Raw genomic sequence first — 24,019 nt, 5'->3', positions numbered from 1 at the left:
TCAAAGATACCAGGATTATAATTTAATACGTCAGATGCGCGTTTCGTCTACATAAGACTCATCAGTGACGCTCAGATCAAAACAGTTAAAAAGCCAAACAAGTATAAAGTTGAAGAGCATTGAGGACCGAAAATTACAAAAAGGGGTGCCAAATACGGCTAAGGTTATCTACTCCTCGGATAAAAAATCCTTAGTTTTTCTAAAAAGTACAAGTTTTGTAAATAGGAAATTTATAAAAAATGACCATATAATTATAAATCTGTTGTAGAGTCGTCACTGAATCAGACGTACTTATCAATATAATTATTTTGGTGACTGTATCTTGTATTAATTTATACGATCCTTTACAATAGATATTTAACCTGATCTGTAACAATTCCATCTTCGTGTCTTATATATCATGTACTGTATTATGACGCTAGATGAAAACTGAAAAGGAAAGGTAGCACCCGGTCACCGACAGCTTTATTATTGTGAAACCAAGGTGGTAGAGTGGTCTAGCGCGTCGGATACAGTGCAAGCGATTTGGGGTCACGATAGCTCGGTAGGACGAGTTCGAATCCCGGTGGGAGAAGAACAAAATATTTGCGAAAGCAAATTAACAGATCTAGTTGTCTTGTAGGCACCCAAACCACATTTTTTTATTATCTAATAAGCCTGGTATCTTTTAAATGTTTAATGTTTTCTTTAACTCGTCATGTGTATGCCTATACGAAGTCGGGCTATGTAGTCATGTTTGTCGTTGTTTCTGTCTCTATTTTTGCCGTAGGTTGGTGTTCTATGAGGGTGTTTTCTATTATTCCTTTTTTTATCCTACAGTTTGGTAATTCCCGTTTTCCTAATTGTTATGTATAATAAGAAAAAATCAGCCAGATTGTTACATAAATATATGGAATATTGATGATATATGTATCTTGGCGTATGAACGTAAAAGTTTCATAGGCCATTTAAATTGTGTGAATGCTAAATTGTTTGTTTTACTTGTCAATAAAATGTTGCTCTTTGTTATTTCGTTAATTCAACTTATTCATCAAAAATCTACTTGGTTATACACTTGGATTTAATATTAATATCTATTTAAAACATTGAACTTCTGCTGTGAACAATGCTCATCATTAATCCAGCCCGGCATTTCAGTGAATAGTCCCTGTTTTTGTTAATATCAGATATAATTTAGAATTTCCGTGTTGCTTCTAAGATAAAGGTATTGTCAATCCTTATTTGAAACAAAAATTATTCACAATAAAGTGATGCTTTAGCCTGCTATTTTTTCATCAGTTAATTGAAACAAGAAAAGCTGGAACATCAACAGTAGAATACTGATTTCTGTCTACCGTATCTGGTTCCAAATCCTTTAATGTTAGCGGGGTTCAACCTTTTGTTTCTAGTGTAGTCTAGCGTTGTTTTTGACTGTTCATTGTCTTTTTCGTTTATCCTTTGGCCAATGTGTTTTCTGTTTTTCTTCGACACTTCTGATTTTGTATTGGCCCTTTGGTTGGTCTCCCTTTTTTTCAATACCTGTCAAACATAACGGCACATAATGTAAAAATAGTTGATATCTTATGAATGTGGTATTGTCTTCTGGTAAAATAAGACACATAAATAAATCCGGAGCTCTTGATGTATGTTCACTGTTTTGTAATATCTGTTTTGTCTGCGGTTCATATATATTTTTAATTGCGTTCTAGATATCTTCTTCGCATTTGTTTACTTCATTTTTTCAAAATTTGAATAATGTTTGATCATCAAGTTTTTTTCTGATATTTCCTTCGTTAAGAATAGTACTAGTATTAAACAGTTAGTGTCGCAGTTTACATCCAAAGGACATATTTAGTTATAAATCATTTGCACTATCAACTGTCATCTACACGTTTTCAAAGCTACTATGATACTAGCATACTACATCCCACAATTCCGACGTGACATACAGTAGTAAGTGTCAACATGATCAATGTTATGTGTTATGAAAGAGAAGTGAAAAGTGAGTTCAAACCCTGTGATGAATCTAATTCGGAAGTCGAATGCCGGCAAATGTAGACGGGTTCTGTGTTTACCACATCGGAACATATCCGTCGATGTCGTCTGTGGAATCCTATATAATTCTACCACTGAGAATGGCGTCGTAATATGTATGAAGGAGGATTTTAACTTAACTAATTGCAAATCGTGGTTATGAATGCGACCGGAGCCAAACAAAATTGAATGACAATATTCAACTTGCAAAATTAATAACAAAGTAAAAATGCGACCAGTGAGAGTACAAGTTGAATATTGTGTCGATATTGCAGTTCATAATACCACCCCTAAAATGTCTGATGTGAACATTTTCAATCGGTTGACTTCGTTTCCTTAAAATTAATCAACACTCAATATATATACATCATATTAACTACATCCATTAATATACAAATCGACTAATTTCTTTTTAAAAATATCCAATAGTTTAAATGTGTATTTGAGACTGATAACACGAGAAAAGCGGTAAACAAGTACCTAAAAAATAATTATGTGTTTTAGAAGGAGTGCTCGGTTTCTCGTTTACACATCTGGGGCCGGTTTCACGAAGCTATCCTAATACATGTCATAAGACATATCTTAGGACATGTCTTATGATCCTCTTATGACTATCCTAGGACATATCTCAGACCTCGTCTCGAAGCTGTCTTAGGATCATCTTAGCTAAGACATCCTAAACCTGTCGCAAGTTCTTTAAATTTTCAAATAAAAATATGATCTACGGAAAAAAATCATGTAAATGTAGTATGTCTTACCATGAATTATTCTAAACGTATTGATTAATATAATGACATAATTTGCAAAATAAATATAAAAAAATAAAAGTAATTTATATATAAATTATCTTTAAACAATACATCAATATAAATATGAAATTTTCAATTCAAAATTAAGAAAAAAGAAAATAAAATTATGACATTGTTTTGGTACAAGTGAGTTGAATTCAATTTCGACTTTATTGGTTATAAAAGGTTAAGAGATAAAATCGTGCAATTTTTATATCAATACATCGAATTTTCATTGTTGACAAATCCTGATAATCCGTCAATGTATATATGATTTAAGCAGGAACAAGAGAATAGATAATTAGATAATAATAAGATATTTTTTTTCAAAATTAATATAAAAAATGAGTGTAATTTATATAAATAAACGTTATAACTATCCTAAGACCATCATAAGACACCTCTCGCGTTGTCCTAACTTTATGACCAACTTTAAGAGATGTCCTAATTTAGGACCGCTTTGTTAAATCCACTTAGGACTAAGATATGTCGTAAGACCATCCTAAGACATGTCTTAGTCCTAAGACAGCTTCGTGAAACTGGGCCCTGGTTTTTTTTTAAATTAAGATTACACTTTAAATGGGATTAATCCCATTTACATGTTCCATTTACAGCCAAATAAATTGAAATCTCATGAAATAATTTGACATATCTAGACATGATCCTTATTACACGATATTTCACTATAATGCTATGTCTGAAATGATTATAATTGTATGGCTATAAATTGAAGAATAACAGTTATACAATTTAACTTCAGATTTAATTATCTAAGTCTCTTCTGGCATGTATATTTTAATTTCTCGAATTTTACTTATGCATGATACATTATTCATTTATTCGAACAACATGAATAACACAAAAATGTGAACAATTTGAAATGTATTGTTAAAATTGTAGAATAGATTAATCTACTTCATTAAATGCAGGATTTAGTAATCATATTTTATGAAAACTTGTCTATTGATTCATATACTTTGAAAAAAATAGTTTTAGAATATCCTGGACCTTGTATCACTCAACTGACAGTATGCTCGAATTAAAAAAAATAGTCTATTCGTAAAAGTCTTAAAAATCATTTAAATCATATATTTACAGAGATTTCCATAGTCACATTCAACATGTTGAAAAATAAAGAAGCATTAAAAAGAATGCTCCATTTTGAAGGCCGCATTGTGACATTTAAACGAAGAACAGCAAAACAAAAAATGTTCCATTTGTTTGTTGTGATTTGTTTGCTGTGAATGTACTGATTTTTTTGTCATTGATTGATGCACCATATTCTTTGTTTATCTATTTATATGCCATTGTTAAAATAAATGTGTTATGAAGAATCATGTAAAACTTTAGTCTAAAATATCCAATTTCGTTAAAAAAAATTAATGAAAAACATCTCACAGCTAATATTGCAAAGCTTTTTAAACTATGTTTAATAATTTCTTAACCGATCCTAATTACATATATCTATTAATTAATTAACACCAATTGCCGTCATAAATCGTATATAAATACATTGTATTACATTACCAGAAGTGCAGTAGTTATGAAGCATAATAGTACTGCAACAAGAGTTCATTTTTTAAAATTTTAATGTTCCAGAAGAACACACATCTAAGTTATATAACGATGAAAAAAATGGTAGTAAAATTCCAGAGTGGTCACATTTTTTGTGAAATTGGGATCAAGGTCAGGCCTAAGTATAACAATATTTAAACCACAAGGACGAAAGGGAGAAAATGTCTGATATTTATTCATTAAAATGCTACAAAAACGGTTCAATCATAAGCATATGCTGCAAAGGAAGTTAAAACGACAATTTTAAATATTTCTAGGAAGAGCTGCCATTACAAAATGGCGTTGATCTGGATCTCTGGTGTAAATGCAGGGAAAGTACACATACGAGAATTTCGAATGTATACATTTCGAAAGTCTCTCACTTTTTCTACCCCTAAACGATTAAAATTTTAAATACTGGGAACGAATGGTTGGATTAAAATTGATTCTAATGATGAATTGTGCGTTTGACGTCAGAATGTAAACGTCAAACAGGTAGAGATATAACATAATTTTGTCGTTCGAAGTATGAAAAGAATATAGAAGTAGCCTATAGTTATTTATGCATATCATCTGCACAATGTAAATCAGAAGTTAACTTTTTCTTCTTGCCGCATGTCTTTATGCTAATGGTGTATTTTTTTCTAAAGAAAGAGCATTATGTATAAAAGAAACACAAAAAGCATATAGTCAAAGCATTAGTAAATATGAAAGACCAGAATACAAAAATTATAATGGAACAATAACACACTAGCGGGGTGGTTAAGTACAGAGCAACGTCATATGTATCAAAGAAACACAAACAGTCACATGGACAAAGCAAATATGTTAGATTCTACAAAAACACAATGACGGGATGCAAAAGTACAGAGCCATGTCAAATGAATATCAATAAAAAAAGACCAAATAGTAAAAGTAATAATAGTGAAGATAAATCAAAGAACACTATAACACGTATTAAGATGATAAACAACGTTAGTACGCAGAATCTATACTTCAAGACAATCGTATATTATTTGTGAAGTTGTAACGGAATATTAATCAATAAGGTCTTGTTACCTTCCGATTATTTTTTTGGTAGAAAAAGAACGAGACGTTTTGTGACATACCCCTGGTTCATCAACTTACAGCCCAGACATTTTTGACATTTTACAAAGTCTGAGTAGGAGCTGCAACATCATTGCAGCTTAAATACATACGGAAAGAGTATATGTATCCTCTTTATCGCGTTTAACACATATCCTGAAATAATCATCGACTATATCCATCACTTTTTTGAAGTTGTGTTTCCAATTGATGGATCAATATATTTCGGGGCTTTAAATAATAATCAATATGATACTAAAATGTCAAATAGATTTTCTCAATTCCGTTGCACGAATGTCAAAACGAAGATAACATTGGTACCATTGTCATACCCGAATCATATAACACATATTAGTCTGTCAATATTTGTTTAACGCTTGAATAATGATTGTTATCGATTGATAAAACGCCATGTCAAATTTGTATATCATTTCAACATGTTCAAGAAATCAAATCTTTCTTTGCATTTAGTTAAATATCTTCATTAATCACATTTAGATAAACATCTTCATTAATCACATTTAGATAAACATCTTCATTAATCACATTCAGATCTGATCATTTTAAAGCACATTTCACTATTTACTTTTATTTTCAATTGTCGTGTTCATATAAGATTGTTATTAAAATCGACTTGTGTCATTTTTTTTCATGATTTCGAAATTAAGATGTAAATAATGTACATGACTTCCATCCACGTTTGTTATCGAAATCATAAAAATTGGAAAACAAATGTTATAAAATGACATATATTCAAATTTGATAATGATTTTCTGATAATTTAGCTTTTACAGGTTTTTCTTACATTCGTTTATTTCGTCTTTTAACGAAAAAGTATCACGAGTGTATATATGCAAACTTTGACCTATAATGGTTTTCTCTTACAAATTGTGACTTGGACGGAGAGTTGTTTCATTAGCACTCATACCATATCTTCTTGATCTTATATCTATATATTGATGAATTTTTTATACTACTCTTATTTACAAAAAGCTATTTATACAAATCAAATAGTAAAATAGACTATTTTCATATTACCGACTCTAGACTCCGAAGTTTATATTTTTTTCGACAGGTTACCTAGGACATCCTGGTACCAAATCTTGGGGAAAATATACTGCTTCATATTTTCTGTACACGACAGACTCTTCGAAAAATAGTAAAATGTCCCCTCATCTATCATCGATAAAATGTTTGATTTTGACTGCTCTTAACCAAGTACCAGGATGTAGTAGGTAACCTGCCAAAAAAAATATAAACCGGAGACAAAAGTCGGTAATATGAAAATAGTCTATTGCTTAAGGTTCATCTAAAGGAACTGAAAAATACAACCGTTTTTACACCACAACATATACTATGAGTACAGACAAATTGATGCACCAAGAACCATTTTAAGGCATGCCAGGTCCTGGTAATGTAAATACGGTAAAACGTTATCGCAAATCTAGTTACTAAGCAATTTATTGTTTTTGATTTAAAAAAAAAATATTACAGAATGATCTTTAATTAGTGGGACATTTATATTATTCAATTGATGTCACTAAACAAGTCAGTTTTATGTCGCCATATATCTAATTGTATGAATCAAAGTTCTAAACATCGTGTGTTTAAATTATATTCGCTGATTTTAGTTTATTTCTTTCTCATTACGGAGTTAATAATATTTATTTGTAGATTTAATCGAATTTAATTACAAGGGGATCTAGATCTTTCCATGGCAGAGATTGTTAAATAACATTGACACACAGTACTCGAACCCAATCTATTTTTGGCTACATTTTCTTTTGTCACTGTTTCTGTTTTCGAAAAGCTTTTCAGTTTTTCCCTTTTCCATTTAAGTTCGTAAATCTAATCTGTAAATAGGAAAAGGCTTGAAAAAAGGAAAAGTGGTTGTCGTTAAATTGTTGATGTGTAACATATATGTTTTTTGGTCATTGTTTGTACATAAATTAGGCTTTTAGTTTTCTCTTTTGAATGTGTTTTATATTTGTCATTTCGGGGCTTTGTATAGCTGCCTATGCGGAATGGGCTTAGTTCATTGTTGAAGGCCGTACGGTGACCTATAATTGTAAATGTATGTGTACTTTGGTCTCTTATGGAGAGTTGTCTTTTTTGGCAATTATATCACATCTTCTTTTTTATATTGATAATTTCACGTGTTTTACTGTTCAAAATGATCTCTGCTGAATAACAGAAAAATATGTCATTGCTTCACTAGTAAATCAAAACAATTTGAACACTGACTCATGATCAGCATATTTGTCTTACAAAACATTCTGGAGTGATACACAGTACAAACAAATGCCTAGAATACTAAGAGTGCAATGTTCACTGACAATTGGTTATCGACCGATTAAAAAAAAAGTTATTATCGTACCTCGGGTAAATCATGACGTTTGAATTGGTCTAACACCGTCACGTGGTGACCTCATATGTATCCCAATGGGGTAATTAAATTTTAAACGGGTTTCATGACGTCACGTTTACTGTTAATGGTGACGTCGTCTATTGTTGTATTCCACTGTTTATTTTTCCATAAAAGTTGCAGAAAATGTCCCGCGTGTGATGTAATTGTTATACAATTACTATTGACCCCCTACGAACCACAGAGGGTGATCAAAATTTAAAAGTAGATTCGGCCTTTGTCTTCACCCCATATTGATTTCACTTGTCTACTATGGATTCATAGCAAGTCAGTAGCAAACAAAATTATTTATAATATATGACACTCCATTATATTAACATGCATTTAAAAGATGAACAACCAAGTTATCTTCCATACAGACACATCATAGTAATTTTTAAAACATTCAGCAAAAGAGATTGAAACTAGAACATTCATATTACAGCAACATGAATAGAACCTTTAAAGAAATGGATAAAAGAAAGGAACTTAATATTATTAATACATGTCTCGAAGTAAACAAGTATAATCCGCAAAGTTGGTATGACATTGCATCATATATATTATTCTTATATTGCAACGATGACACACAATCGTCGCACAAAAGCTTTCCTACAGATTTCCCCATTTAATTACATTAGGTACTTGTCATGTGTCCAAATGAGTTTATTGTTCAACTGATTAGAGAAAGGTGTAATGAAATGATTCAAATAACGTTTTTAACACGCATATCGTAAATCGTCGTGAATTGTGTCCAGGTTTTGAAATATAGGAAAAATAAATAATCGTCTTCAAGACGTTGTTCATTATCTACTGGATACATAATATAGATACAAATGAATTCCTTTGAATCGAGATAAACGAAATTAATATTTTAAAGGTTAATTATACATTGATACAACTACTCCTTAATTGCATAAATCTGGTTTAATTACATATGGTTTTCATAGAAACTGTTGTCATTTGTTACAACAGTTTACAAATGCAATACAAATGAAACATCAAAAATCAAAAAGTCCCAATTAGCAGTTCAAAAATGATGCAGAAATGTAAATGTATCAAATACCATATTGTGAAAGGTGTTATTGTCACGTCGGCAATTTTGTTTAACAAAAGGATGCTAAAACAGTTTCCCATAAAATACTAGAAGTTAGTTTCAGAATAAAATTGCCTTTGAGGGATTTTCCTGTTTATTTACATAATGTTTAAAAAGAGTCATATTTTATTCTGATTAGTTCTGTGCTTTCAATTCAATTATGTTAAATAACATTATAATTTTAAAATTAGATAAAAGATTTACTAGTTTAAAGTGAAACAATATTTGTAAACGTTCTTTTTTTATTTTTTTATATAAAACTAAACATTTTTTTTAGCCTATGTATCTGGGGATTTGGGTTCATAAGAATTCCAGATTTATTCATACTTATATATATTCATAAAAGAAGAAGTAACTTTTCTGGGTTTAAACATGTCAATTTTAATCACGTATTTAAGACGAAAATTCTGGACGCATGACAGATATATTATTTTCTTTTTACATGTAGTGTCATAAGTAATGTTCTTATCTCAGTACCAATAATTGTCGGGTTTAAAACCAAAAATAGATGTATGTAAGTTTTGTTTACTGACTAAATAGTTTATTGCGATTGAATAGACTGTGGTATTTCATAATAATTCTAAGGTGTCTGCGATGAGTTTCATAATACAATCATATTCAAAACAGTGTGGTCCTGGCCATTGATTGACGACCTAAATTATCCCATTGACTGGGACAGATTAGGTGAACGTTTGTCTGTAACGACCATTGCTCACTTCTTACTTATTATAGAATTTAAACTGTGGGGTCACCAAAGGTTCTTAACGCCTTTAATAATAAAATAATTCGAAAAATTATTCAGGAATAACCTTAATGTTTGATTTATATTATTGATATAAATCAACACATCGTATTATTCCGGATTCGTTTTTCGAATTGCTTTATTTAGGTGTTGAGAACCTTTGGTGACCCCACAGATTCAGTGTCTTTAACAAGTACATAGTGAGCAGTGATTGTAACCGACAAACGTTCACCTAATCTGTCACAGTCAATGGGCTAATTTAGGTCGTCAATCAATGGCCAGGACCACACTGTTTTGAATATGATTCTATTTGCGATCCAATTATTTATTATCATCAATTCGAGGAATTTTAATTTTATAGGTAAGTTACATTTTGTTTGAGCATAAAATATTTTTTAAACTTTGTTACTTTCATGTACAGGAAGAAAGAAAAATACGCATGTACCAATCAATTATTTAAAGATAATTTTAGTGAATTATTAATTGGCATCCACTTATATTTTCACCGAAAAATTAAACTAATATTTTACTCTCAACTGTGATAGCGTAAACATAAATAGGCATATCTTTTGTCTTTTTGACAATTTTAAGCTACAAGTATGAATATGCAAAGGTGAGGTTTCTTGTTGAGAGCGTTAACCTCGAAGAAAATGAATATGACCTTTCAAGTTTTTTGCAGCGTATTTATTTGTTGAGGACAATACGAGTATCTAACAGGCTGAACATGTGGTATCTTAAATGAGTAGTTGTCACCACATCATGTGCCTACATATAAAACCGTGATGTGGTTTGATTTTCTGTTTACATGTCATCTCAGTTTTTTGGAAGAGTTTGGTGTTGGTGGTTTGTTGGGTATGTTGTACTATCCAATTATTCCTGTCTCGTCTTCGTGTTTTAGTACAAAAAATGAATTTCGTCAAATGGTACATGGTTATCTAAGGTCATTGAATAATTCTTATAGACTTAGCACATTCTGCAATTAACATTATCAGTAATTTTGTTTATATATGTATGCTATTAAAGTCGGCTTGAGTTATGACCACCCCAAATAGTTATGACATATGGAGAGCTGTAACGATACAGGTTACCGTGAGTATTAACAAACAAACATAATTTATCAGCTTTTTGTGATGATGATTCTTACTAACAGTAAGCTTATCTTACCAAAAAGAAAAATAAATACAATGCAATTAAACAAACGAACAGCTCCACTAACATGATTTGCTAATTTAAAAAATAATAATAATAGAGTAAAATTAATACAAAATAACAAATTATGTTACCCATGATGCTACATGAATGGTTTGGCAATGAAAGAGAAACCGGTAAAAACAAACTTGTTTCACAAACCGATACCGCTATATTCCTGGTAAGCCGAAAATTATACGATAAAGAATCTCATCAAGGGAACAACGAAAACCCTAAGACATCATATAGATAAGTCTGATAGTTTTATTTTAAACTGAAAATGACTGTAGACATTCCCCACAACAAAAAACAATAAATAAAAAAAAATACATAACAAAACAAAACAAAAATATAATTCAAATATCAAGTATACAGTTGAAGAATAGCTATCATCAAAAGCTATTTTTGCGAAACAATTTCGATGAAGTTAAAAGGTTTTGTCTCCCAAAAAGTTAACGTTTGTTCTTGCGAAAGAGAGCCATATCATCCTATATGTACGTGTCATCACACTAAAGTTTAGTATGTGGTTAAAGATATTTTGAGACAAAATCTTTATTTATTTATTGAATGCGTCTTTTTGCAAATCAGTGGGGTGTAAAAGCGTTGACCGAAGTACATTTTGTATGAAGGGTGCGGAAGCTTTTCATTCTATAAATGTGCACACGGTCAACGTTTTTATAACCCTATGAAGCATTCAATACCCATAATTACCTTTTTTGTTAGCTAGAATCATGAAATCACGATTTTTATCAATGTTTTATTTAATTTACCTGTGCCCTTTATAGTGGGACCTGGTGTCATCATGAATGATATTTTTTTTGTATTATAATCAGAATAACGTATTATAATGAAACATACATCTTTTGTAATTATTAACATTTATGGATTTTTTTGGAAAGTTGAGGAAAAGCTTGTTATTTTATTTTATTTATGGCAAGTCATATTGGCGCAATTCGAAAAATTTGAAGAGGAATGGATTTGGCACACCTAAATTTAGAAAAAATAGTTTTATTTTAACACGGATAAGCAGTTTCAATATGTTGCAGACATTTTTAAGACATCAAATACAATATTGTGTTAGGTGTTATTAACACGTCGGCAACTTTGTTTTACGAAAGGATGCTATAAACAGTATCAAAAAAAACACTAGAGGTTATATTTCGTTTTGGTAATTATTTTTAGTTGTTTTCAACTCAATCATGTTGAGTGATGATAATATCTGTAAAACTATAACAAAAGATATTATTGGTTTAAAGGGAAACACTGTATACCTCTTTATTTGTTTACGGAAAATTAACAAAAAACAGTTTGTAGCCTATGTATCTTGTCATTTTTGTTCGTAAGAATACAGATTTATGAAATATAAGTGGAGAATAGAAGTATAATTGATTCATATATATTCAATAAGGCTTATTCTTATAAAGTTATTCAGGGTTGAAACATGTAAATTCCGATCATGTATTTTGAAACATGTAAATTCCGATCACGTATTTAAGACGAAAGTTCTGGAGGCATCGCAAACATATTTATTTATTTTTAAATGTATTGTAATATTCATATCTACCATTTATTGTCAGGTTTAAAAAACCAAAATAGAAGCATGCAATTTTTGTCTACGGACTAAAGAGTTTGTATAGACTGGGTTATTGCAGAATAGGTCAAAGGATTTTGCGATGAGTTTCATACTAAATTATTATCAATTCAAAGAATTCTCATCTTATAGTAAGTAACTTTTTGTATGAAAATTGTATACTTATTGACTGGGTATGAGTTGAATAGCAAGTTTTATTTCCCCCATGGTGCAACTATTGCCTTGATGCGTAGTTTGTGTTTTATTATATAGAAGTAAACACCATACAATAAATGGTGGGAATAAAATAGCTATCGTTATATAAAAGCAGAAACCCAACCATACAATTAAACGTTTACTTCATTATATAATGCTAAGGCTACATGTACATCATGTAACCCTAGATACAATAAGTAAAACTGCACACGTAGTTACAATAGGTAAAATGCGACGTCGTTACTTTGAGGTATTTCCTAAATCATCCAATCCCGTAGATGCATATAAAATTTCGCGACGCTTGAGGTCAAATAGTTTCATCCAGGTCCAATAGTTAAAAACTATTGACCGTTCCAATAGTTAGAAACTATCGACCGTTCCAATTGTTCAACGCTTGCATTTGAAAAACAGTCAAAATACTGTGCACTTACTTGATAATTATAACTGTGGTATATGACCTTTCAAGTATATTTACCCATACTTTAAAGAGTTTTACATAGACGAAACGCGTATATTGCAGGCTAAACAGTCTTGTATCTCAAATGAGTATTTTTATAACGTCCCCCCATTATGTGTCTACATATGGAAACTGCGAACTTGAGGTATTTTGTTTTTGTATTTACATCTATGTTCCACAGAAGAGTATGGTGTTCGTGGTTTGTTGGGTATGTAGTCCAATATGCCTAGTCCTGTTTTAGTTTTAATGTACAAAATCATAAATTCCCCTTAATGGTAAATGGTTATTCAAAATCATTAAAAAGTTCATGCGCACTTATCTTATTATGCAATAAGCAATAAGCATTATCAGTAATTTGTTTTATATGTGTTCTATGAAACCCTCTTTGAATCAGGAGCACCACTATTAGTTAAGATGAAGAGGATATTTGACGCACTGTACCTGGACAGAATATTGTGAGAATTAATATATCATATTTTCAAGCCTTGTTCTTAGTACCGAAAAGCTAACCTTACCCAAAATATAAACAAATACCATGCAATTAAATACACAAACACATCCACTCACATTATTCTCTAATCTTTCAAATATCAGAGTAAAATATATACAAAATTGAAACATGTGTCAACCATGTAGCCGTTCAAATGCATTAAAAATGGAAGGGAATATGGTAGGGAACAAATTTGTTTTACAAACCTATACCGCCGTATGCCAAGCTGTACTCCTGGTAAGTCGAAAATCATACGATAAAAAATCTCATTAAGATACTACCGATCCATTAGAGAAACAGCTGAAACCCGTATACATCAACGGAGAATGGTATGATAGTTTTCCATGCGGAAACTGGTAACGAATGAACATATTTCTTTTAAAAAAATCCTGAAATATTAGTAGAAGAGCTGTGAAAGATACCAGAGGGACAGTCAAACTCATGCATCGAAAAATAAACTAACAACGCCATGGCTAACACATGTTTAAGTACAAGACGAACAGACAAATAATAATGAACAAGCCACAAGAAAACTGAAGAATAAGCAACACGAACCAACCACAAATTAGAGGATGATCTCAAATGCTCCGGAAAGGGAGGCAGATCCTGCTCCACATTGACAACCGTCGTTTTGCTTATGTTATACAAACCTGGTAAATAGTTTAAATCGGTAGATCACATTCGTGAAAAGTAAAACGCTTTGTCCATAACGGTCAACCAACTCGTGATTGCGTCCGTTAACTTTACGAAGAGATGATTACAACTTCACCATTTGGAACTCCTCGTATAATAGCTTCCTTGTGAGCAGCAACCCTCTAACCAGGTAATCATGATTGGATATACAAGCCCAAGAATATCGTATAAATTTGGAGATATATACTCCGTATGCAGGCATTGCTGGGATGTTGCTACATAGATATGTCCATCAACAACAAAACAAAAAAAGACACGAAACAAAACAAATTTATAAATAAAATAGCAAGTATACGGTGGAGGATAGAGTATATTTATCATTAAATCATTAAAAACAATTTTACGAAACAATTTCAATGAGGTTTAAAGGAATTTTATAGAAAAATAAACATTTGTTTCGCGAAAGCAAGACATACGGTAATAATCCTATATGTCTGCGGCATCAATATTTAGGTTCAGTCCGTAATTCAGGATTTTTAGACATCCATATCTTTGATAGACCTCTTGGACTTTTTCAAATTCGGAGTGAAGCTTGCTCATTATGTTTTGCATCGGGAAATGGCATAACAAAGACAAATAATAGATGAGTTGGCATGCTTGAATTCAGAAAAATGTTTTAATTTAACACGGATAAGCAAATCAAATATGTTGCAAAAGTTTTAAGGCATCAGAAACGATATTGTTTCGGCGTGTTGAAACTGCCGGCAACTTTTGTTATACAAAAAAAAATATAAACAGTTTCATATAAATACTAGATATATACTCCGACACTTTGAAAGATACATATAAAAGAACAAGTGCAAAATGTCTGCAATGTTGTAATGAAGATATGCTACATTTAGTCTTATACAATTTAATGGCATCTTATAGGAGTTGGTGCCCCTGACATGTCTAGATATGAGGTTATTTGATTATAACTTCAACTAAGTTCCTAATAAAGGCATTTGTTGAAGGCCGTACTTTAACCTATAATGGTTTACTTTTTAAATTGTTATTTGTATGGAGAGTTGTCTCATTGGCACTCACACCACATCTTCCTATATCTATTTGACCTTGTACAAAAGGTTAGGTGACAATTGACCTTGAAAAATGACTACCTGAAGTGACCTTGAGTAAACCGGAAGTAGCCTTTTTTGCAATTTTTTCATATAAAAGTACTCATATAGATACATAAACTGATTACTGAAGACTAAAAATGACTTCCAACAAACCGGAAGTGGTCAATTATCTCCCATTCTACATACAAAAGTATATAGAAACTATATATTTTTTGAATCAGTGTGAAAGAAGCTATGATATGAGACCGGAAGTTACATTCATTTCACCGGAAGTAGCATATTTTCTCCCTTATATCACTCAAAAATATAATTAAACCATTATTTATCGCATCAGAAGGAAGAAAATTTCTTTGATGTGGAAAGACTTTCAATTGTTCTCTGAACAATTGGTTTTTAATTGTACTTGTGTTACTTCATAAAAAAAAATAAAGGTTTGTTTGCGATGAGTTTCATGATATTTGCGTCCCCATTATTTATATTCACCAATTCGAAGTATTTTAAACTTATAGGTAAGTAAAATTGTGTATGAATATACAACTTAATTTATTTCATGTAAAAGAAAAAAAATACTATGCATGTACCGATCAATTACGTTAAGTCGTTTTAAATTCAGGTAATATTAGCTGGCATGAACTTATTTCTATTTTATAATAATTTAACTACTGTTTTACTCTTTTTTGTTATAGTTTAAACACTATTTAGCATATATTTGGCTATTTAGCAAGTGCTAGTTACATTTATTGAAATATGTTTCAATCTGGATAGAACTACACTTCACTTTAAATTATCTACAGACAATGGGCAATATACATCCTACGGATGTGGTTTGCTGGTCTCTCACACGATGTTGATTTCAATCATTTTTTTTTATCAAGAAAGTTAATGAAACCTGTAAGGAGTATCGGTTCTTATGATCTTGCTTCCATTCTCATAAAAACACAACACACATCGTATGCTAAATTTCAAGTTTTCTGTAGAACAGCGAGATCATTTAGATTTGTTCGGTATTTTAAAGTATTTCCGATTGATTATTTCCGTCTTCTATTCCTTTTTACATGTAATTGGCGAAACTGCACGATTCAACAAATACAACAACAAAAAAACTCCGCATACTTAAGGAACATTTCTGCAAGATAGGGATCCAAGAAGATGTGTTTGTTTGTGAGCGTTAACCTAAAATAAATAGAAATTACCTTTCAAATATTTTGTTAATTCATAATAATTCAAAAGTTTAAACTAAAAATAGAAGCATGTATGTTTTGTTTACTGACTACTAAATAGTTTATTGCGATTGTATAGACTGTGTTATTTCATAATAATTCTAAAGTGTTTTGCGATGAGTTTCATAATATTAGTGAACCCAATTTTAAACATCGTCAATTCAAGGAATTTTAATCTTATAAGTAAGCTACATTTTGTATTAACATATTTTTTAGTTGTATTTATTGTTGTTTTACTCCTGGTTGTAATAACTTACACATAATGTTGCATACATTTCGTTTACTTTACAATTCAATGTTAGCTAATGGTATGGAAATTTAATATAAATCTGGATTGAATTACACTACATTATTATATATTCTACAGACAATGGACAATTTCCAACTTACAGTTGTTGAATATATATAGATTCTACCACTGCATCGAGTGTAATACGATATTTATCCACTCGAGGCAGTTAATTCTCAAATTTAAAACGCAAAGCTTGCCCGAGCGTTTTAAATATTTTAAATTTAACTGTCGAGAGTCGATAAATATCGTATTACACGAGATTTGGTGATGGAATCTGACTCATACATTTTTTTCATACATTATGCAGGCAAACTTATTCCTTCTATTCGAATGATTTGCAAAACAATGTGTTCTTTCTAAGTGACGTCATCAGGCATGGTCGCCTTTTTTCATGCCGTCACAATAGGAAATACAGAGGAAAGCAAGAAAATTCGACTTCATAATCGGATTTTAACCAATGAAGAACTGAGATCAATTTTTTTTATACAATGAGTGCAGAAAGGGATAAATTGACGAAGAATTAGAGAATAAAATATACAAGTCCTCAAAAGATAACGATTTCAATTAAAGTTCTTTCTGATGTTCCTGCTTGCATTCGATAAATAACAACAAATAGCTAATGCTACCTTTTCTAGTTTTCTGTAGAAGTATAAACATTTTTTTAATATACTCATAGATTGATAATGAACTAACAACGCCATGGGTAATGTTGTCATTTTAGTGTTATGTTTTACATTGCCATTCAAGTTCGAAATTTGGCTAGCCACAAAAACAGGTTCAACCCACCATTTTTTCATAAAATGTCTTGTACCAAGTCTGGAAAATGACAGTTGCTATTGTATAGTTCTTTTCTGTGTGTTTTGCATTGCCGTTAGGGTTTTTGTCTGCACTGCAGTGTTTCTTGGTAACTTTCTTTGATAACTATTGTGGTGATTTTGGTGTTTTTCTCTTATGGTTGATGTGTTTCTATTCCCTCAGTTTTAGTTTTTAACCGGGACTTTGTTTCTGTTAATCGATGTATGACTTCCGAAGTGCGTTGTACTACTGTTGCCTTTATTTTTTGCAAGTAAACAACATGAAGTGTCATTATTTAATCAATCAATAACAATAACTCCTGCGCGCAAAAGTGAAAATTAACTTTATCCAACTTGACCACCTTTGCAAGTAAACAACATGAAGTGTCATTATTTAATCAATTAATAACAATAACTCTTGCGCGCAAAAGTGAAAATTAACTTTATCCAACTTGACCACCTGTTGACTACAGTAATAACATTTTTATATTTAAAACCATTTGTTAAATGGCTCATTAAAAATTGCCTAGAACCATCTAAAGGTTTCAAATTGCATTTTCATGCATTACATTAATAAGTGTTAACTTATTTCTTTCAGACTGTGTGTGCACACTTCCAACGGTATTGGATGGAAATGTATGGGACAGTAGACGAGGCATTATTATATTTTCAAACACTAATTCAGAATTGTCATCTGGATGGGATGTCTCAATACTTTCCCAAACTTTTACTGTATTCAACTGCATTGAAAGTGACGGCAATCATTGGCTATTTCAGTAAGTCGCTATTTTAACGATGTGTTATAGCTAGACATGTTAAATAATCTTACTCTTTTATCAAAATCAAATAAATTAGATAATTTTGATTCGTATTGATACGGAAATAAATCGTTAAACTGTGTGCATTGACACGAGAGTTATTCATAATAACTAGAAATATAAAGCAGAATAATAATATATCATAGTTTTTTAATGATTAAGTTTCAAAATTTCTTGTATCATATTTAGTTTGAGTAGAGCTCAACAACGGAATCGCCACAACTGTGGTCATGGCAAGAAGTATACGTCACTAAGACAAGCAACTTAGACACCGTATGTTAACTGTTTATTTCAGATATATTTCCTGCTGTTGTATAATGCAATAAAATGCATACACATTGCAGCTTATTCTGTAGAGGTTTAAGGATTTGCTAATATAATTAATAAAATCATTTACATTTTAGAAAAAAATGCCCTTGTGTTATTACTTATGTTTAGATGTCTCGTCAACTAACCCTCAATAGATGCATTACAATATAGAATAAAGTAAGGCAAACAATCGAATATTCAAGGGTTATAATTCAACGCCAAATATCTGAAGATATCAAATAGCACTGGTCTGGTCTTGATTTTGATATCCATATCATCAACGGGAAACTCAATACCAAAAATTCATGATAAAAGAGATGATTCTTTTCCTGTCGTTAAGTATCCTTTTTAAATGGTGACGTTTCTTGTCATCATTTATAGATGTTTATCGCATCACGGGTAAACTTTCACATTGGGATTAGTTTAACGCCATCACGTGGTGACCCCCTATGAGACCGTAGGGGTTAGTACATTTCATAGGGGGTTCGTGAAGCGTTAATGGTGACGTCATCTATTAATGTTGTTGTGTTTCATTGTTTATTTTTCAACAAAACGCAGCAGAAAAAGTCTATCGTGAGATAAATTCGTTTTACGGTTAACTACTGACCCCTACGAATCCATAGAGGGTGAATAAAAATCATAGTGGACTCGGGCTCCGGTTTCACCACCTATGGATTTTACTAACCCTCTATGGATCCGTAGGGGGTCAGTAGCGAACCATTTAACTTATATTATATATCTCGCTAGGTTCGCTCGTGTTTGTAACAACGTTTTAGATTTTAGCGGGATAAATTTGTGAAATACTTATTAATTATGGCACCAGGGTTTTCGATATCACAAACTAGTCAAAACATTTACTCAATTTTATCATCGGTACAAGGCCATATTTTTTATAGAAATATTCTTTATAAAGCACAAAACTTTAGGCATTCAGCTCAAAGCGAACAAAACCGTTAACAGAATTAGTAAAAAAAGATAGTGTTACAATATGTAAGGAAATTACAGATTGCATATTTTGGCTTAAATATTGATTCAATTATAGAGTCTTGGCATCGGAAATAAACACATGTATTCTGAATCTAGCCGTTGGCATGATGCGGGTTATGTTTCCTCTCATGTATTTTATGATAGTATAATACTAAATCCCTAACGGGAGGAATTATACTTGATAGTCATATGATGAAGACATAATCTTTCAATCAATTTAATTTGGATCTGGAGCTAGTATGTCAGTATCGGCTAGTAATAATTTCGTTAATTTATGTACCATTGTCAGTTTGTTTTGTTTGTATTTTCCCCATTAGCTAGAGGTATAGGAGAGGATTGAGATATTAACAAAAATGTTTAACCCTGGTCATTTTTGCGCCTGTTCTAAGTCCGGAGACTTTGGTCTTTGTTAGTCTTGTATGATTTTGTATTATCAATTCTTGTGTATATTTTGGAGTTTAGTATGACGTCTATTATCACTGAATAAGTATACATTTTTGTTCACGGGCCAGCTGAAGCGAGTCTCCGGATGCTGGAGTTCCTCGCTGCATTGCAGAGCCATTGCTGGCCTTCGGCTTTTGTCTGCTCTTTGGTCGGTTTGGTATATTTTTGACAAATTCCCCATTTCCGTAAAATAAGATAGAAGACAATTCTTGTCAAATTTTGAGCCATGGTTCATACTTTTAATCTCCACTTGTTGATATTCGATCGCATTCGTTGTTAAGAACAATGTGTTTCAAAAATATCCCATTCTGTTTAATTATCTAAAATACAACTTCTTGTTGACTTCAAAAACGACTGTTTCATTTTGAGGCAGCAGCTCCTGCGGCTGACGACAAAATGCTGGTATCTTATCGGACCTAAACACTCTTATTTCATACATCATTGACCTTTTATGCTTTTTGATTAGCATATCGCTGATGAGTTTTTTTTGTAGACAAAACGCTTGTCTGAAAAAATGGTAATACCACTTTTGATTATTTGTTTCCGTTTTTATAACGAAGATACCAATAGAATTTTAACACGATTATGACATGTATGACCAAATAGCACAAAACGAAAATAAAATCGTCATGAGGTTGATTTACTTTATTCAACAATTCCAAATACTTTGTACTAATTTAGTTTATTGGTCATATCTTCGATTGCCAAGGGTTACGATCAACCCCTTTCCTCTCCGCCCTTGACGGATTGAGAGATAATTTGGGATCTACGAGGTAATAATTTTCAACGGTTACAATCGTAACTGGAGGCATCCAATCAAAAAGCGTCTATAACATGATAAGGTGTACATGTAGACTCTAGACGTTACCATGTTTTCACCTTCCCACAGACGAGAGTTCATGTGCTACCATTGGTTAAGATAAAGTACTCGGAATGGGCGTGACGTGAACCAACTGATATATGGCGCAACATTGTGATCGCAAATGTTGGATAAATCTGCCAAAGGTGTAAATGAGGGGATCGTAACCTTAATCCTTGGCTAGCTAAGATGTTTATCGGTTTGCGTCTTTTATATTTAATCTTGAAATCGACATTTGATTTATTTGATTGTATTGCTCTTTTTATTTTCAATATTCATTGTTCAATTACTCATCCCCTTCCAATAGAAAACTACTTCAACTATTTATTCTGCTGAAAATGATAATTTAACTATACTTCCAGGAGTACCAACAAAGAACATATTTATGGACCTGAATACTACGGATTTTATTGTGTTCGATATACTAGAATAACCGACTATAGTTATTATTATTATCTTGATTCCAGTGAGTATTAATGTATTATACAGGGCACTTTCAATTGTTCGCTTTTCTTTGCTAAACTAGTTAAGTTTATCTGCATGATTTTTTTTGTGTAATGTTATTTGTACTCTTGAATATTTTCACCAATTGAAATTTTTCCGCACATTGTATTTATGCTTTTTCATTTAATAGTGGCTCTTGCATTCTCATGCCGTTTATTTCCAGCACTGTATGCTTAAAAAATGAAGATTCGAACCTCTTCTACTACGGACACTCAAATTTGAAATTTCAAAATGAAAGTCTGTGGAGTATTGATTTATCTTCCGAATAGTTTGTACCAGTATTGCCGATATTTTATGGGCATAAAACCAGTGGATGAATAGAAAATTCCTTCTGACTCCGACGTCACCATCGAATCAATAAATCAGCACATATGTTAAACATCCATAGAGAAGCAGAAAACGTTTAAGATATTTGAATAAGGCCTTTGATTTGATGGTATATTCGTAAAAGAAATCTCTTTACTTGAAATTTGTTTGTATATCATTGGATTATAACACTATTTGTGTAAAGGATTGGTGGAATGAACATAAAAAATACAATGATTTTTTTTCAGCAGACAAAATATTATTTGTAATAAAAATCAAACAAAAAGGTACATTTATCAGACAAATGGCTTCAAAATATTATTGGCAAGATTCTTTGAATTTTTAATTTTTAAAATAATAATATATTGTTTTGTTACATTAAGATGTAAATTTACGTTAGAATAACATGTCTACCTACCGGTGAGGCAAAAGATGTAAACAAAGGAATACATAAACTTTAATCGGCATCAGTTTAAAGTTTTATTTGTCTTCTTCTAGATATTGAAACAAACGCAGCCGATGTCAGGATAAAATTTATTGAAGAATCTATTGCAAATGCTGGTATTACAATAAGTCAAGTATGTAATCCAACCTCCGGACCAAGTGCTGAGGAATTCCATGTTTTAGTGAAAGAGAGTAAGTTCTCATCCTATAGGTTGCACTTTGTAAATAAAGCTGTTTCGCAAACCACGCCTCTTTTGGGGAGATATTGAATATTCATAGAAAATTAATTTTGTGTACATACTGGTTCCTAGTTGTGCTCTCTGTGTTCCATCTCACAGAGACATAACTTGGGAACGTTACCAGTAACCATAGATGTGCATATTGTTTATATTTCATTCTGTGGTAAGCTTCATTCGAGGTAGGGGTAGTTAAGATAATTAGTGCTAATTTAAACTCTGAGAAGTTCAGGGCATAGAAACGTTGAAATATGCCACACATCTCTATATTTTTACCTTTGAAAAAATTGAACTTTCAATTCTAGGATAAGATCTTTTTCAAAACTTCATTTTTAGCCGTAAAAGGACGACCTATACAGAAATGCAATCTTTCTGTTTATTCAGTGTGTTATAGTTATCAGAGGCACCAGGATTATAATTTAATACGCCAGACGCGAGTTTCGTCTACATAAGACTCATCAGTGACGCTCAGATCTAAATAGTTATAAAGCGAAAAGAGTACAAAGTTGAAGAGCATTGAGAACCCAAAATTCCTAAAATTGTGTGCCAAATACGGCCAAGGTAATCTATTCCTGGGATAAGAAAATCCTTAGTTTTGTTCGACAAATTCAGTGTTTTGTAACAGGAAATTTATAAAAATCACCATATAATTTATTTTCGGTGTTGACTACTGGGCTGGTGATACCCTCGGGGACGAAACGTCCACCAGCAGTGGCATCGACCCAGTGGGGTAAATAGTTATCAAAGGTACCAGGATTATCTTTATCGTCGGCCGTAGATTGATTTTCTAAACTAATGAAAGGCTACAAAATGTCTGAGACTTTTATTGTTAGTAAAGCTGTTTGTCAAAAATTGCGTTGTTCCTACGGTAATGTCATTTCATTTTACAATGTTCGCAGGGGTATTGGGTTTTTCCATTTAATGTCTTTTATAACATAATGAAACTTTGTTTCATCAACCATGAAATGTTTGACAGTGGGTAAATTACCATCGAAAGATTCTATTGACATGATTTGAAATGTTCTTTTTGTCAACTATAAATAATAGTGTTTGAAATATCCTTAATTTAAAAATTACATACAAATCAAAACAGATTCATTTAAGCTGCATACAATCTTTTTGAAAATACTTTTTTTAAAACTAAGATATTGAAGGTTTCATTGTTTTTTTAGATCATCAGGCAGACGTTAAGCAATTGCTTCCGGCTGCGTTGATAGGAGTGTACGCATACACAGTGACAGATGCCTTATCCTCCGTTTTTTGTGGTTCTGGTTCTGTATGGGATGCTTGCTCAATAAAGACAACAATTTCATTGAACTATACACAATGTAGTACACAAATATGTGGATCAAGTAAGCAGATTAAGATTACATTACGTTCATAAAAATACACCGTTCAAAATATAACGATTTTTTATTTTGAAATTACAAAACGAACGCACGTATACATAC

General features: G+C 31.6%; 1 long non-coding RNA gene across 1 annotated transcript; it reads left to right on the top strand.

Moving 5' to 3' along the window:
• Nucleotides 1-9,990: 9,990 nt before the first annotated feature.
• LOC143085344 (uncharacterized) lies at nt 9,991-23,955 on the top strand. The gene is made up of 5 exons (XR_012981310.1): nt 9,991-10,044; nt 18,260-18,437; nt 21,441-21,544; nt 22,387-22,524; nt 23,741-23,955. It is a non-coding gene; the product is annotated as an uncharacterized LOC143085344 (long non-coding RNA).
• Nucleotides 23,956-24,019: the final 64 nt, after the last annotated feature.

Source organism: Mytilus galloprovincialis, chromosome 8 (assembly GCF_965363235.1).
Source record: "Mytilus galloprovincialis chromosome 8, xbMytGall1.hap1.1, whole genome shotgun sequence".
NCBI classification, from domain to species: domain Eukaryota; kingdom Metazoa; phylum Mollusca; class Bivalvia; order Mytilida; family Mytilidae; genus Mytilus; species Mytilus galloprovincialis.
The sequence above is the reverse complement of the archived record's forward strand: the minus strand, read 5'-3'. Positions and strand labels throughout refer to the sequence as shown.